The following is a 13886-nucleotide window of genomic DNA, read 5'->3' as shown; positions in this document are numbered from 1 at the left end:
TTTTCTGCTCTTGGGGATGTAGCCTGGATAGTTTAGTGTCTCATTTAGTGTCTCTGTATCTCATTTTTATTTGCTTTGAACATTCTGCCTTTGGGGGGGTGTTGTCGGCCTTTGGGACTTTGACATTGTGTATGAAGTGTGTGTGTGAGCATGGGTGTGAGCATGTGTGTGTTCTCAGGCTCTAGTTATCCAGTTGGAGTCAGTGTGAGGAAGAGCTAGGTGGTCTGGCACTCAGAAGCTGGTTGGTTTCCTCTGTCCCCTAAACACCGCTTTTGAGCTCTTTGTGACTTTCTGTTGGATTCTTATGGGGTCCTTAGAGTGTAGTTCTGGGCAGTTTGCTTGGTTTTGGAGGTGGGAACCGCGTACAGACCGAACAGCACAGTAAAGCCGTGGGTCTCAGCCTTGAGTAGCTTCCTGGCCCTTTCCTCTGAACTGGTTTGTCTGTGAGTTCTGCAGATTAACTTTATTCTCTTTTGCCTGAGTGTTCTGTGCCTCTGCTTGAGAGGGTGGGCCCTGACCCTGTCCTAAGTGGTAGAAAGGGGACCCCAGAGATTGTTACTGTCCCTCCTTTCTTCTGGGGTCACACGTCACTCAGCAGGTGTGGGAGCTGAGCTGATTGTGTTGGGTACAGAGCTGTAATTTTAGCACTTTGGAGGGACAGACAGAGAGATCAGGAGTTCAAGACCAGTCTTGTATACACAGGCTACCCTGGGCTACACTGGACTGTCCCAAACAAAATAAAACTAAATAAACAACTAAAATGAGGTACAGGGAGGCAGAGGCAGGAGGGTTGTGAGTTTGAGTCTGGCCTGGCCTATGACTTTGGTCTAGAGAGAGAGAGAGAGAGAGAGAGAGAGAGAGAGAGAGAGAGCGAGAGAGAGAGAGAGAGAGAGAGAGAGAGAGAGAGAGAGAGAGAGAAAGGGAAAGTCTATCTAAATTGTTTAGCCTGCATCTCCAAGAGAGGAAGATAACAGAAAACATTAAATACATGTATGAATGTTCGTGTGTTTGCGTGTGCTTATGTGTGTGGAGGCTGGAGGACAACCTCAGAAGGAAGGGACTAAGGTTGCAAGGCAGTTAAGCCAGATCTAGCTGTGAAATCCCTATTGTAAGTTGTAAGGGTCTGCCTTAAGCCCCTCCCTCAGGCCGCCAGCCAGGCACTGCCTGCAGAAAGCTTCCGCTTCCGCCAGGGCTGAGGGAAGACAGCCTTGCCTTGTTGTGCAGCCACAGCTACCCAGCAGCTCTCAGGCTGCCATCATTCCGTAGCATCGAGTGCGGGTGTCATCCACTCAGGCCCGAGAGCTGCACATTCTGAGGGCGTGCCTACCACCTAGACTCCATCACCCTGACTCTGTCGAGGGCATGTGGAGACCCAGAGAGGCAAAGACGGCTGTGACAAGGCCACACAGCTGCACAAGGCTGAACTAGGTCACGGATTTGACTGTGTCCACCCCCCCCCCCAAACAGTCCTCCCTCAGCCCAAGGATGCTGACCCCATGTGCCCGGCCTGCCCCGGTTTTCTTCACACAGGTGTGGGCGCATCAGCTGAGGACTTCATGACTTCATCTGAGAGAATGCGGTTGGGTACAGGGCGCCTGGTGGTTGCCTAAATTTAAACGAAGTGGGCTGGGGTGGGTGGGAGTGAAGATCGGCTTGGTGCTTTCATTAAAGCACAATGTGTTGGGGGAAGAGTCACTTTTTATTTCTATTTCAGCCAGTGAGGGCTGAGCTTGAGCAGAGGGTTGGCCTCCCTTCCCCCTGCCTTCTCTTTTTTTTTTTTTTGCGATTAAATATTCATATTTATATATTCTCACATTGGGACTGGCAGTGCATTTCACTTTCAGCCTAAACCCGAGTGAAAGGCTGATGGGAACTTAGTAGTTTGCATTATTCCTCATGCAGTAGGTGAGGGGCAAGTCTAAGGCCAGTTTCTGGGCGGTCCTACGAAGCTCCAGCAGACTGCGAGGTTGCACTCCCAAATCCAGGCCCTGGGTCGCTGGGTGGCTCTGAACTTCGGTTTCCTCTCTGTAAAGTGGTGTCAGTTGGGCGTGTGAGCTGATGTTTGTGAGGTCCCTGGCAAGCTGAGTACAGGGGGAGGGTATCCAGACCTCCTTGGCTGACCTCACTTGCTCTGTCCCCACTGGCTGGGGCAGAGTAGGCTGTGAGGCTGAAGGGACAGCCTGCTGACGGAGGGTGACAGGAGGGTGAGGAGGCATGCATTGGTGAGTGTGGGAGTGCACGCGTGCGCAGGTCTCCTCAGGCGCATGTGGAGAGGAATTGCGTGGCTCCGCAGACTTGGCTGTCTGCTTTGGGAGACATGGGAGGTTGTAGACATCTCGGATTCTAAATTGTCCCCCCAGGGGGCATCTTTCTAAAGTTTTACCTCATCGAGTCTTTTTCCTGAGTCTTCTCAGCCTTTCAACCCTCAGATTAATCCCAGCACTTGGTAGGCAGAGGCAGGCAAATCTCTGAGTTCAAGGACAACCTGGTCTACAGAGTGAGTTCCAGGCCAGCCAGGGCTACACAGGGAAAAAACCCAGGGAGATGGCTCAGTGTGTGACGGTGCTTGTCACCAAACCTGGTGACCTGAGTTCAATCCCTGGAATGCACAGTGAAATATTTGACTTACTAAAGTCGTCCTCTGACCTTCTCGTGAGCGCTAGCTTAAAAAATAAATCTAAAAAAGAGAATACTGCAAAACAAAACGAGACAGAGCAAACCCTACTGTGTACTGTTGTAGTTCTAACACAACATTATAGGAAAGTTGGGGCATATGGAAGACATGGAGAAGGAAATGCAGACAGGCATCCTAAGGGTCTTGCATTTTTGCCTCCAGTGATTTTTTTTTTTTTTTCCATGCACACATGCATGGGTGTGCTTGCCTGCTTGCTGGTTTTTCACAGAAGCAAAGCCAGACCATGTATCTTGTTATGTAATATGCTCTCAGGGTACTGCACCGCTAGCCGCTCTGTTCTAAGTCAAGACAGCCTCCAGTGGTTTGGATAGCCTTAGCCTGTCTAAGCAGCTTCCCTGGTCAGGCGGCTCAGCGGATTTCCTTTTCACTATGTCCTTCAGTGAGAGCTGCGGGGGAGCCGGGAATTTCAGTGAGAGATGCTGGGGTCTGCAGAGATGGCTCAGTGGTCAAGCACACTGGCTGCTCTTCCAGAGAACGCCGACTTGATTCCCAGCATGTGCACGCTGGCTCACCAGTTCCTGGGATCTTCAGTCCTCCTTGACCTCCATGGGCAGCAGATACATACATGGTGTACAGACATACATGTAGGCAAAACACATATCAAAACATATAAAGGAGATTCTCTAGCTGGGTCTTCTGAACTGAATGGTTTCAGAGTTTATCATACCCTACATGCGTCTAGACCTTCATGTCCCCTGGACCTTTATGCTTTGTGGTGAACTGATATTTGGGGTCAGCCTCTTCTGCTTCCCTTCCTGCCCTTCCCCCATCCCTCCTTCTCAGAGGCTGTGGGTATCAGGAGAGGTCGTGGTGGCCCTCTGAAGGGACTAGCTCCAGTCCCAGCGATGAAGAATGACAGTAGACACACTTTGCTTTGTTAACAGCCAGTTCCCCGTGTGCCAGAATCACCAGCTGCTGCAGCATGGAGGGGCACATCTGTAGCTTTCAGAAGAGGCAGGCAGGCGACAGCGCACGGCTCAGGCCTTTGACCTCTTTGGGGAGCAGTTGGTTACCTATCCTGTGCCGGGGGCGTTGGGGAGCTGGCTCACACCGGGAAATCGGCAGTACATCCCTCTTCCTGACTATGTCTGGTGACCCTCACATTGGCACCCCGAAATTACTGTAAGTGTAGTATGGGGGGTCAGAGGACAACCTCAGATCCCAGACCTCACCCTTGTCTGAGGCGAGCTCTTCTTGATGCTCACCTTTGCAGATACCAGGGTTCCCCTTATCTCAACTCCGGCACCCCGAATCCAGATGTGTGCCCTGAGCTGGCCCTTTTGTGAGTCTTGACAGTGTGAACTCAGGCCTCCTGCACACCGGTGTGGCAAACGCTTTACCCACAGAGTCATGGCTCCAGCCCTGTCATTCCTCGTTTTGAGTTAACCTCATTTTCCTCAGCTGGACAGTAAGCTCTCAGGACAGGAATAGGTAGTTAATTGCTTGTATGATGGCTATGTTGGGGGCCCACAACACTTACATGAATAAACTCAAGAGTTCACATGAAAACCACACCAAGCCAGCTCAGCGGCTACTACAGGCCACTACTATGCTCACACACACTGAATTCTAGTGATTAGCACGAGACTGCCTAGGGTGTAATCAAGGAGCCCTGTGGCCCCCCCCCCCCATGCTTCTGTCAGTACGTGATTGCAAGCTAGTGGTTATTTCCTGCTTGGTCCTAGACTCATGCTGAGTCCTTCAAAGAAATGTTTACTTGCTACCTATTTGTGTGCTAGGTTGGACATCTGGAAAGGACACCCAGGTAGTCAGGAACTAGAATGGATTGCCAGGCAGGTGACCAAAACATACATCTTGAAGATGGAACCTGGTGTCCAGCAAACAGATATGTGTTCTGTGAACTGGGCAATGTCCAGTGTGGCTTAGTCAGTATTACCGTGTGTGTGTTCTTTCGTGCATGTGTGTAGTGTGTGTATTTGTGCGTGCATGCTTGTCGAGGCCAGAGATTGACATTTGGTATCTTCCTCTGCATCTCCACTTTATATTTTTGAGACAAGGTCTCTCTGGACCTGGAGCTCCCCAGTGCAGCTAGACTGGCTGTCCAGCAAGCCCAGGGACCCTCCTGTCCCTGCCTTACTAGAGCTGGAGTGCATGAATGCCACTGAACCTGGCTCTGTGTGGGTGCCGGGGACTGAACTCTGGTCCTTGTGGATACATGGGTACAGACATTTCACACTTAGTGACTCCCCAGCCCCAGGAGCTGATAATTAAGCATCAGCTTTTGTCAATTTGATAAGATCTTAAGAAGCCCCGCCCTGCAAGACCAGAGAACTGAGGCCCAGTACCGTCTGGCTATAACCAGCTCTGTGACAGCTCTCTATTTCAGCGTCCTGCCCTATGAAGGGAGGGCAGTCAGATGACATCCGCTGTCATGCTCCTCTCTATTTTAAGATGGAGATTAATTAGATGGGGGTCCCCACTAGTGGGGCTTTTCAGTGGCTCAAGAGGCACAGTCTCCATGGAGAGCAGAGCTCGAGGAAGGGTTCAGGAAGGGCCACCCTCAGGAAGCAGAATGAGGCTGCCAGTCCAGAACCACCTAGTATTAGTGGTTAAGTGGCATTGCCCACACAGCATGCACCCCACAAAATCAGCCTACCCACAAGTGTTTTCCTAGAACGCCCGCCGCTGATACGAGGCTCTGAAATTTTAGGTGTACTTTCCTGGTGGTTGGGCCGTAGTGATTTCTGTCTTTTGTACAGCCCCGTGTCTCAGAACAGTATCCAGCTCCAGCCCACTCCCTCCAGCAACCTCCCCCTGAAACCTGCAGCGAAACCTGGGCGAACACGCAGGCTTCAAAAATACCAGGTTGTGGGGCCAGGAAGCAACAGGAAATTGTGGGGGGGGGGGCAGAACAAAGCTCGTTCGTGTTCAGAGCACAGGTGACCTTTTTCAAAATTTTCTTTCTTTTTTTTTTTTTCTTTTTTTTTTAATCACACAGCTTCCTCGGATTGTTGAGGTAGACGCTTGTGCTTGTTTCCAGAGGCCTCGTTTTCTTCTGAGGCCTGTGGGAAGGAGGGAAGTGAGGGCGAGCTAGCTTTAGGGAAGCCTTCAACACCTCACCCCACCCCTGCAGAGGTAATGCAGATTCCTGTGAGCAGGACCCTTCCTCCCTCTGCCTTCTTATCTGGGGACCCTGGAAGCTTGGTTCACCTGAGCCTCTCATCCTTCAGGGGATTAGTCAAGGGCAGAGGCTGGTGGGAAAAGCGGAATTCTGCCTTCAGCGCTTTCTACCTCCATCTCAGTTTCTCATTTCCTACTGACTACTTGAAAACTTTGACACCCACCAACACACCGAGCTTGGTGACACCTGTTTATGACTGCCTAACAGGCCACTTGGCAGGGAGGAACAGCTGCTTGGCCAGAGAGGAGGAGCAATTGGTGGAGAAATTAAGAGGGAATTTGAATATGGATTAGCTTAGGTTGAGTTGGGTATACAGGGGCCGCGGCCCTGAGTAGGTTTGCCCCCATGGAAATTGCCATAATAATGCAAAGTGCAGGGTCGATGGCACTGTCTCATCGAATTTTCCCTTTGAGCTGTGGATGCTGGGAGGGGAGGTAGGTATAAGCAATGGCTGGATAATAGTAACATAAAATCTGTGAGTGACCCAGCCTCCCCCCCCATCCCCGGCCCAGTGGCCCAAGGCTAAGTCACAGGTGGCTGTGCAGAGAGTGGAGTGGCCATTCTGATTGTTCTGGTCACAGTCCCTGCTTTCCACATGGCCTTCCGTGTTAACTGGTGTCTGTTGCTGAGGTGTCTTGATTGATTTGGGGTGTGTCTGCCTCCTGGTGATGGGAGGGGCTGGCTAGCACAGTCTGACCTACTCATTAATTTTAATCCTGGTTGGGGATGTGTGTGTTATAAGCACTGAGTTCAGTTACAAAGTGTCTGGGCAGGCTATTTTAAGAAAAGTTTAACTTTTATACTAAAACCTAAAACCATTCTGTCTTCCTGGCTCTGTTTATGTCTACGTGAGGTGGTCTCTGTCCTCCTGACTGTGCAAGGCTTGCTCTTGCTCTGAGCATTGGCTCTGAGCCCTGGTGGTGCTGGTGCGGTCGGGCAGTTTGTTCCCGCCTGAGATGCACAGCCTGGCACCTTCCAGCCACTGCTTTCATTTCTATTTTGTTTTATTATCTTTTCCTCTAGTTCTGTTTAGTGGTGGAATGGTAACCAGTTCAAACTTTTAACTGCATTGGAATCTGGCCTATGACCTGTTATCCTCCAGTAGTTGGTTTGTTGGTGTTTTCTGTTTTGAGACAGAGTCTCATACAGTCTAGGCTGGCCTTGAACTCCCTAAGAATCCAAGGGTGAATCCAGAGCTTTGCATGCTGGGATGCACTCTGCCAGCCGGGCTCCATCCCCTGTCCCCCAGTTGGTTTTAAAGCCAGGAAACTAACAGTTCCTTGGATGGGACACTTACAGGTCCAATAGCAGCTTGATCTGTCAATTGTAAAATTTCTCCTGAGAAATTTGTCACCAAGCATTGACGTGTAACCTTAGCTTTTGCTTTTTCTTTAATTAAAAGTGGTTCCCTCTTTGTTTAGTTATTTAAGCAAGGACTTCAGTGTTTAGTACTGCAGAGGGGCTTCCTCTCTTGCTCGCCCACAAATAAGGAGCGTGCATTTGAACATGAAATTAATTGTGTGTGTGTGTGTGTGGTTTAGAAACCCACCTTGACGTTAACCACCGGTGCTTACCAGCCCCAAGCATGTGCCAGATCAAGCCGCACAGTTGTGGAAGATGCAGAGGAAGTAGGATGGGGTGACTTGTATTAAAAGGTGGATGGAGGGCATGTAAGGGAGCTTCACCAAGGAGAAAGGAGGGATGGAGGCAGAGGCTGTCTGTCCCTCAGCAGCCCACCCACACTGAGAGCTGGATTTCTGCCTCTCCTTAGATTAGCATTTTGAAGCTTCAGAGAAAGGAGAGAGAGGATGCTTGTTAAGACTCTGCCCATCCCAGAGCAGAGCTTTTAAATTGCCCGCGGTGATCCCACTTGGAGTCCGGTCGCTGAATGGGGGAGGGTCATGAAACTTTGGCTACTGTGAAAGGAGCCACTGAGAGTTAATTACAAGCCAGTTATTAGTTACAGCATTAGTCTGGCAGCTGTAGTCCCTTGTTTCAGGCAGCTTCACTCTGGTCTGGCCAGGCTTGACAGCCAGCGCCTACTCCATTGCTACAGCCCCTTCTATTCATAGGTATTGATTACTTATTATTTTTGTCCCCTTTTCCTTGGCCCAGTTCTCCACCTTTTCCTGTTGCTCCGTGGACCTGTCCCCTGACTTGTACCCGTCATTCACTGCTTTTGCACCTGCCACACCTACTCTGATTATCATCCTTCTTACCTCTCAATTTTTCCCCACCCGAGGGAGTCTTTGCTTCTCTCTGTCCCCAACCTGGTGTTAATGAGCGTCCGTTCATTCTAATTGCTAGCCTAGATAGGACTAGTTCTCCATCCCACCCTTCCCCCACACAGAACTAAGCGTAGTTCCTACGACTGCAGACTTAACCACTAGCCAACTGCACAGCCCATGCCTCTTCTAGCTGCTTCCTGACAAGGCTTCAGGTAAGAGTGAAGGCATATTAAATTACAAAGCAGATTTATGATGGCGCGGGGAAGACTTAACCTTTGATGAATAAATATTGCCTTGGCCCAATTTAGAGCTTGACAAATGCTGATTTACAGCTTAAATATAAGGGTTATTTTATGACGGAGTGGCAGGGGTGGTGGGCTGGGATCGAAAGCGATGTCGGTGGCACCCTTGAGTAATAAGCCATTAAAATGTTGCCTCAGGCAGTGCTGCAGGGGGCTTCCTTGGGTGACTGCTCTGGGTTCTTGCCACTCACTCCTGAGAAGTTTCGTGGTCCAGGCCATTTGTGATGCACAGTCCTGGCTGACAGTGCTTTGAGGCATGATTAAGAGCCCGGGTATCCCTAAGTCCCTGGCAGTTGATTCTGAGGAACACCTTCTAAGGAGTTCTGCCTGCCCGTCCTCGTAGCTCCAGGGTGATGGTGGCTGGCCATCTCCTCGAGGATCTGCACGCTTTCAGGATGCCGTGAAACTAGGGTTGAGGATGAATGCCTTTAAAACACTGTTGAAGAAGTCCCTCGTGCTTCGGATGTGGCAAGTACTTCGTACTTCTGAATGAAAACTAGAAAAGAAAGAAAAAAGAAAAAAAAAGGGACATTAGGGTTTGGGGAGATATCTCAGTTGGTAAAAGGACCCGTTTGCTCCCCCAAATCCATAAAAAAGCAGGGGTGGGTAGGATACACTTGCAATCCCCGTGTTCCGGAGGCGGAGTCGGGAGGAGACCTGAGGCTCACTGGCTGGCTAGCCCAGCCCTCTTGGCAAGCTCTAGGCCAGTGAGAGAGACTCTAAAACACACAAGAACAAAACAAAATGCTGAGTGGACCCTGAATGCACACACCTGTGTGTACACGTACCAACCTAGACACACAAAAAGCCGTTTGAACTCTGACAGGCGTGGATACTCACGGGAATGAGGGGTGTAATGGCTGGTGGTGGCAGCCCAAGACTGGAGACAGCCTTTAGCCTTTTTTTCTTAGCTTGCTGGTTATTGACTCATTGTTGGTGGCATAAAGTGTGCTCGTATCTAAAGTGGGGTAAATAATTCCCGCTACCCAGCCCTTCTTTCCAGAAGCAACCACTCACTACCGTGAACCTTTCTGTGTGTCTCTGGAATGGTAACCTATGGGTGTATGGATACGTGGGATGGCACCCGGCTGGTGTCATCCTGTGTCTCACTCATCTTACTCTATAGCGTGCACTGAAGATCACTCCCTCTGGTTGAAAGAGTGCCCTGTTCCTCTTCATAGCTGTGCAGCCTCCCCTCTTGTAGAATAAGAACGGTAGATTGAAGCAGTCTCTCCAGTGATGAGCACCGCTTGTCTCCTGCCTTCCGTCCTCAGTAAGCCTCGGCTTGTGCGCGCGCGCCGTTTCGCAGATGTGGGGCTGTTTCTGCAGGATAAGTTCTAGATGTGAAATCGCTGGCAGACACATCCATCCACCTTTGTGATGCTGGCAGACTTGGGGAGAACCTTTCAAGAAGCCCCCAGCAGCAAGCTCCATCCGTGAACGAGGCAGCCTCGCCCTGCTGGATGAGCCCAGGTGCCTGTTCCTTCTCGTTTGCATTTCTTTTACCCGGGAGGTGGGACATCTTCTCACAAGGTCAGGGTCCATTTGTGTTGCCTTGTCTCGCCATTCGGACTCTACAAATTCTTCTACTACCGGGCTGTGGGTCTTTCGAAGGCTTTGAGATTCTGTATCTCTGACCATTTTCTGCGTCTGGCACAATCTATCCTAAAGCACGCTTCACTCTGAGAAATGCTCTGGAATGTATATGGGCCCCACCATGCTGGCAATGAAATGCTCTGCTTTCTGGGTGTGGCCACTGCTGCCTCAGAGAAAACCCGAGTCCTGGGACATTCTAGTTCTCATTTGGGCCTGGAAGCCCTTGTCTGGGCAGCCCAGTGCCTGTAAGTGCACTGAGCATGAGCAGATGGGCAGGTCAGAGTGTGGGCAGCCGTGAGACTGGGAAAGTCCGTGGGGAGGAGAGAGGGAGGGGCTGCTGGGCCCCAGGCACCCAGCCTTTAGGTAGTTGCACAGGCTGAAGAGTGGCAGCTACACACCGAGCTTTCAGAATCAGTCAGGAAAAATTAGACCCAGGTTTTGCTATTGTCTTGTTTTGTTTTATTTTTCAAGACAGGGTTTCTCTGTGCAGCAGTCCTGGAACTCACTCTGTAGACCATCTCTGGTCACAGAGATCCGCCTGCCTCTGCCTCCATATTGCTGGGTTAAAGGCGTGCGCCACAGCCACCCGGATAGATGCACATATTTTTAAACCATACGTCAGTCACTACTCCCAACATGTCTCCTCAGATGTCTAAACTTTAAGCGGTGGTTCTCAACTGGGAGTCCGTTTGAGTCTTCCCAAGGGGCATTTGGTGTTGTCAAGCAGCCCCTTGGCTGTCACCTCTTGGGGAGGGGGGAAGGAAATGCTGCGGGCATGGAATGGATGGAGGCTGGGTTCGAGGTGAGGCCGAAGTACCAGTGCCCATCCCCAGGATGCCCTGAGCTCTGTAAGCATCCAGTCCATGGAGCATCGCCGCCTTGTGTCTTCAGACACTGGGGACACTCATCCTCTAGTGTCCACTGCAGGTGTCACTGCAGTGTTTGTCACCTCATGAGGTGCGGAGGGAGAAGCTGTGGGAGTGTAGGAAGCCAGCTCGTTGTTTAAGGAGTGATCTGCGCTCTGTGTCCTCGCTTTGTGGACGGCGAGGACACCCTGTCAGTGGCTCCTTGCCCTTCACGGTCCTCTCTCTTTTTCAGTTTTGGTTTTGGTTTCTAATCTTTGGTCAGAGTTTTAGTAAGAGGGTCGGCCTTCCACTAAGGCCATTCCACACCCGGGAGGGTAGCTTTGTAAGAAATTATTTCTTTTTACTGAATGCCTTGGGTATTTTGCCTTCATGTACGTAGGCCTGATGCTGGATGACGGTGTCGGATACCCTGGAAGTGCAGTTATAGAAAACTGTGAACTTCCATGAGGGTGCTGGAGTCAAACCTGCTCTTTTTCTACAAGAACAGCCAATGCCCCTGACCACGTAGCCATCGCCTCCATCCACAGGTGGCATTTTCAGTGGGCCTGGGCTGCTGGTCCCTGTTTCTCCCGAGTCCCCAGGTGCTGAGGCAGGGTCACTTCCCACATTCAACCTGGGCTGTTCATAGGAAGCAGCAGAAACCTCCCAGGCGGCCCCCAACACCAGCTGGCTGAAATGGTCACCGGGCCCTGTGTGGGCTGGAGAGAGGCTTTGCTCTCTGGTCTGAAGGGGAGTGGCTGCTATCGTTGAGGGGCAGTCAAGTGTGTGGGAAGTCCTGGGAACATTGTCAGAGGCGGTGATATCAGACACCGGAAGTCCTGCCTTTATGCCCCTCTTCAGTTCTGTGGAGAAAGCTGGGTTCCAGAGGGGCTGCTTGCTCGGACGCCCCTCTCTGTGTCTGGGGTGAGCTTTGTAGCCCATCTGAGGCACCAGGTGTGTGCTGAGCCAGCTTCAAGCCCTAGTCCCCTCCTCTCTACACCTACCCTCACCTCACAAGCAGCCCCGTGCCCTCAGGTGAGCCCTCTCCTCAGTATAGAAGTCATCAATGTGTTGGTGCCTGGGCCTGTAAGGCCCAGTGTGGTCAGACCTGAGCAGCGGTTCCCTGCTCTTGGCCCTTTGTTGCATCCCGGCTCTCTTCAGCCCCTGACCCAGCGAGGACTACTTATAAAATGATGGCAGCCTTTGGGCCGGCCCTATAAACAGTCTCTCTGAAGATGCTAGGCGAAGCTGGCTTGCGACTCTCTTCATTCAGCATAAAGAGGCAGAGTTTTCATGGCTGGTTCAGTGGCTAGGGATGGCAGGACCTTGTGCCTGGGTGGGAGGTTCTGCCTAGGCTGAGGGGAGTGGGGGAGAGTACACCCATCTTCAGGGTGTGTCTAGGCCAGAGGAACCACAGTTTGTCTAAGGATGCTCCCCATCTGAGTGGTAGACTCAGTTCTCCTGCGAGAGGCCCGATCTGACGGCAAATGCCTAGGAGGTGACACCTGATGCTTCCATAAGCTGATGGGTGAACAGGCCACATTAACAGGGCCTCCCAGGCTGACTGGGGGTGAGCAAAAAACCTCTTCCTGCAACTGGATGGAGGAGCGTTGAGCTTACTTCCTCCCAATGCCAGTGAGCGTAAGTGACACAAGACAGGGCCCTCAAAGAAGCGGATGGAATGGAGCAATCCTTAAAGCCATGAAATGCCAGGCACGGCGGTGCAAGCTTTTAATCCCACCACTTGGGAAGCAGAAGCAGGCAGATCTCTGTGAGTTCAAGGCCAGCCTGGCCTACCTAGTGAGTGCCAGGACAGCCAGGGCTACCGAGTGAGACCTTGTCTTGACAGAAGAGAAAAAAGCAGCCATTGAGGGAGGCAGAGGAGCTAGGGGAAAGCTGTGGACTCAGTCGATGCAGGCTGCACGCCATCCTGGTACACGTGTGCAATTTGTGCTATCTTTAGTGGTAGGCCGTCATAATCGTTAAACACGCACACACATACACACACACAATTTAAACATTGCTTGGTTTGTGTGTGTGTGTGTGTGTGTGTGTGTGTGTGTGTGTGTGTGTGTGTGTAGCCATGTACATGCCATGACGCATGTGTGGCGATGAGAGGACAGCTTCTGGGAATCAGTTCTCAAAGTCAGACCATCAGCCATGGCAACAAGCTGGCCATCTTGCCAGCCCCACCCTTCCTCACCTTTAGAGCATGAAACTGATGGATGCAGCTGGGTCCTTGGCAGGACTTCTCACCCTAGAGGCCTGTGGGAAGATAGTTTGGAGTTGGGTTAGCCCTGGGGAACTGTCAGGGGCTTCGTAAACGTGGCTGTTGTACCCTTGCCTTTTCCTGTATCAAAGGACGAGGTTTCAGTGCCTGTGAGGCTATCATTGCCGATGTCAGACCGTATGAATCTAGTAGAAAGGGACCTTAGACAGCCAGCTTGATGTTCCCATTTCACAGAGGCGATCTGGGGCGGGGTGGGGTGGGGCGGGGCCAGAAGGGAAGGGTTTTTCTCAGTATTGCTGTGAGACTGTGCTGGGCTTAGGAGCCTGGCTCCTGAACCTGGTTCCCCTTCCTGCCCAGCACAGGCTGCCTGTTGATGACAGTGGCCCGGGAAGTCACTTGATTAGCTACGCTAGAGCAGAGCAGTTACTCCTTTCTGCATGCTCCATGCTTGGAACAAAGGCCAAACACTCACTGTAGCTTCCGGACCCAACCCCCTACTCATCTCCTTTCTGCATCCATAACTAGCCATGTCCCTCACTCAGACCACTGGGTTCCTGGTTAGTCTTCACTTTCCTGATCCAGGGCCCTTGCACCTACTACTCTTTTTGTCTAGAAACTGTCTCGCTATCCTGCAGGACTAAGTGTCTTCTTCTGGACCATTCTCTGCTCATTTTACCCCGTGTTCTCGTCTCCAGAGTGTTTACCACCATGTGACACACTGTATATTTATTTATCCAGTGTACTTCCTCCCTTTAAATTAGAAACACCAAACCGTGTTCATTGCTGCTCCAAAGAAAAAAAGAGAAAGGGAGAGAGGAAGAGAGAGGGAAGGAGAGGAGACCTGGGAG

The 13886-nt window shown here is 51.3% G+C and overlaps 1 protein-coding gene across 10 annotated transcripts in view; it reads left to right on the top strand.

Annotated features, from left to right (window-relative positions):
- The window catches only part of Trerf1 (transcriptional regulating factor 1), a 207882-nt gene that overhangs the window by 56374 nt on the left and 137622 nt on the right, over positions 1 to 13886 (top strand). The gene's annotated exons all lie outside the window — the stretch shown is intronic.

Source organism: Phodopus roborovskii, unplaced genomic scaffold (genome assembly GCF_943737965.1).
Source record: "Phodopus roborovskii unplaced genomic scaffold, PHOROB, whole genome shotgun sequence".
NCBI lineage: Eukaryota > Metazoa > Chordata > Mammalia > Rodentia > Cricetidae > Phodopus > Phodopus roborovskii.
This window is presented reverse-complemented; position numbering and strand designations above follow the sequence as displayed.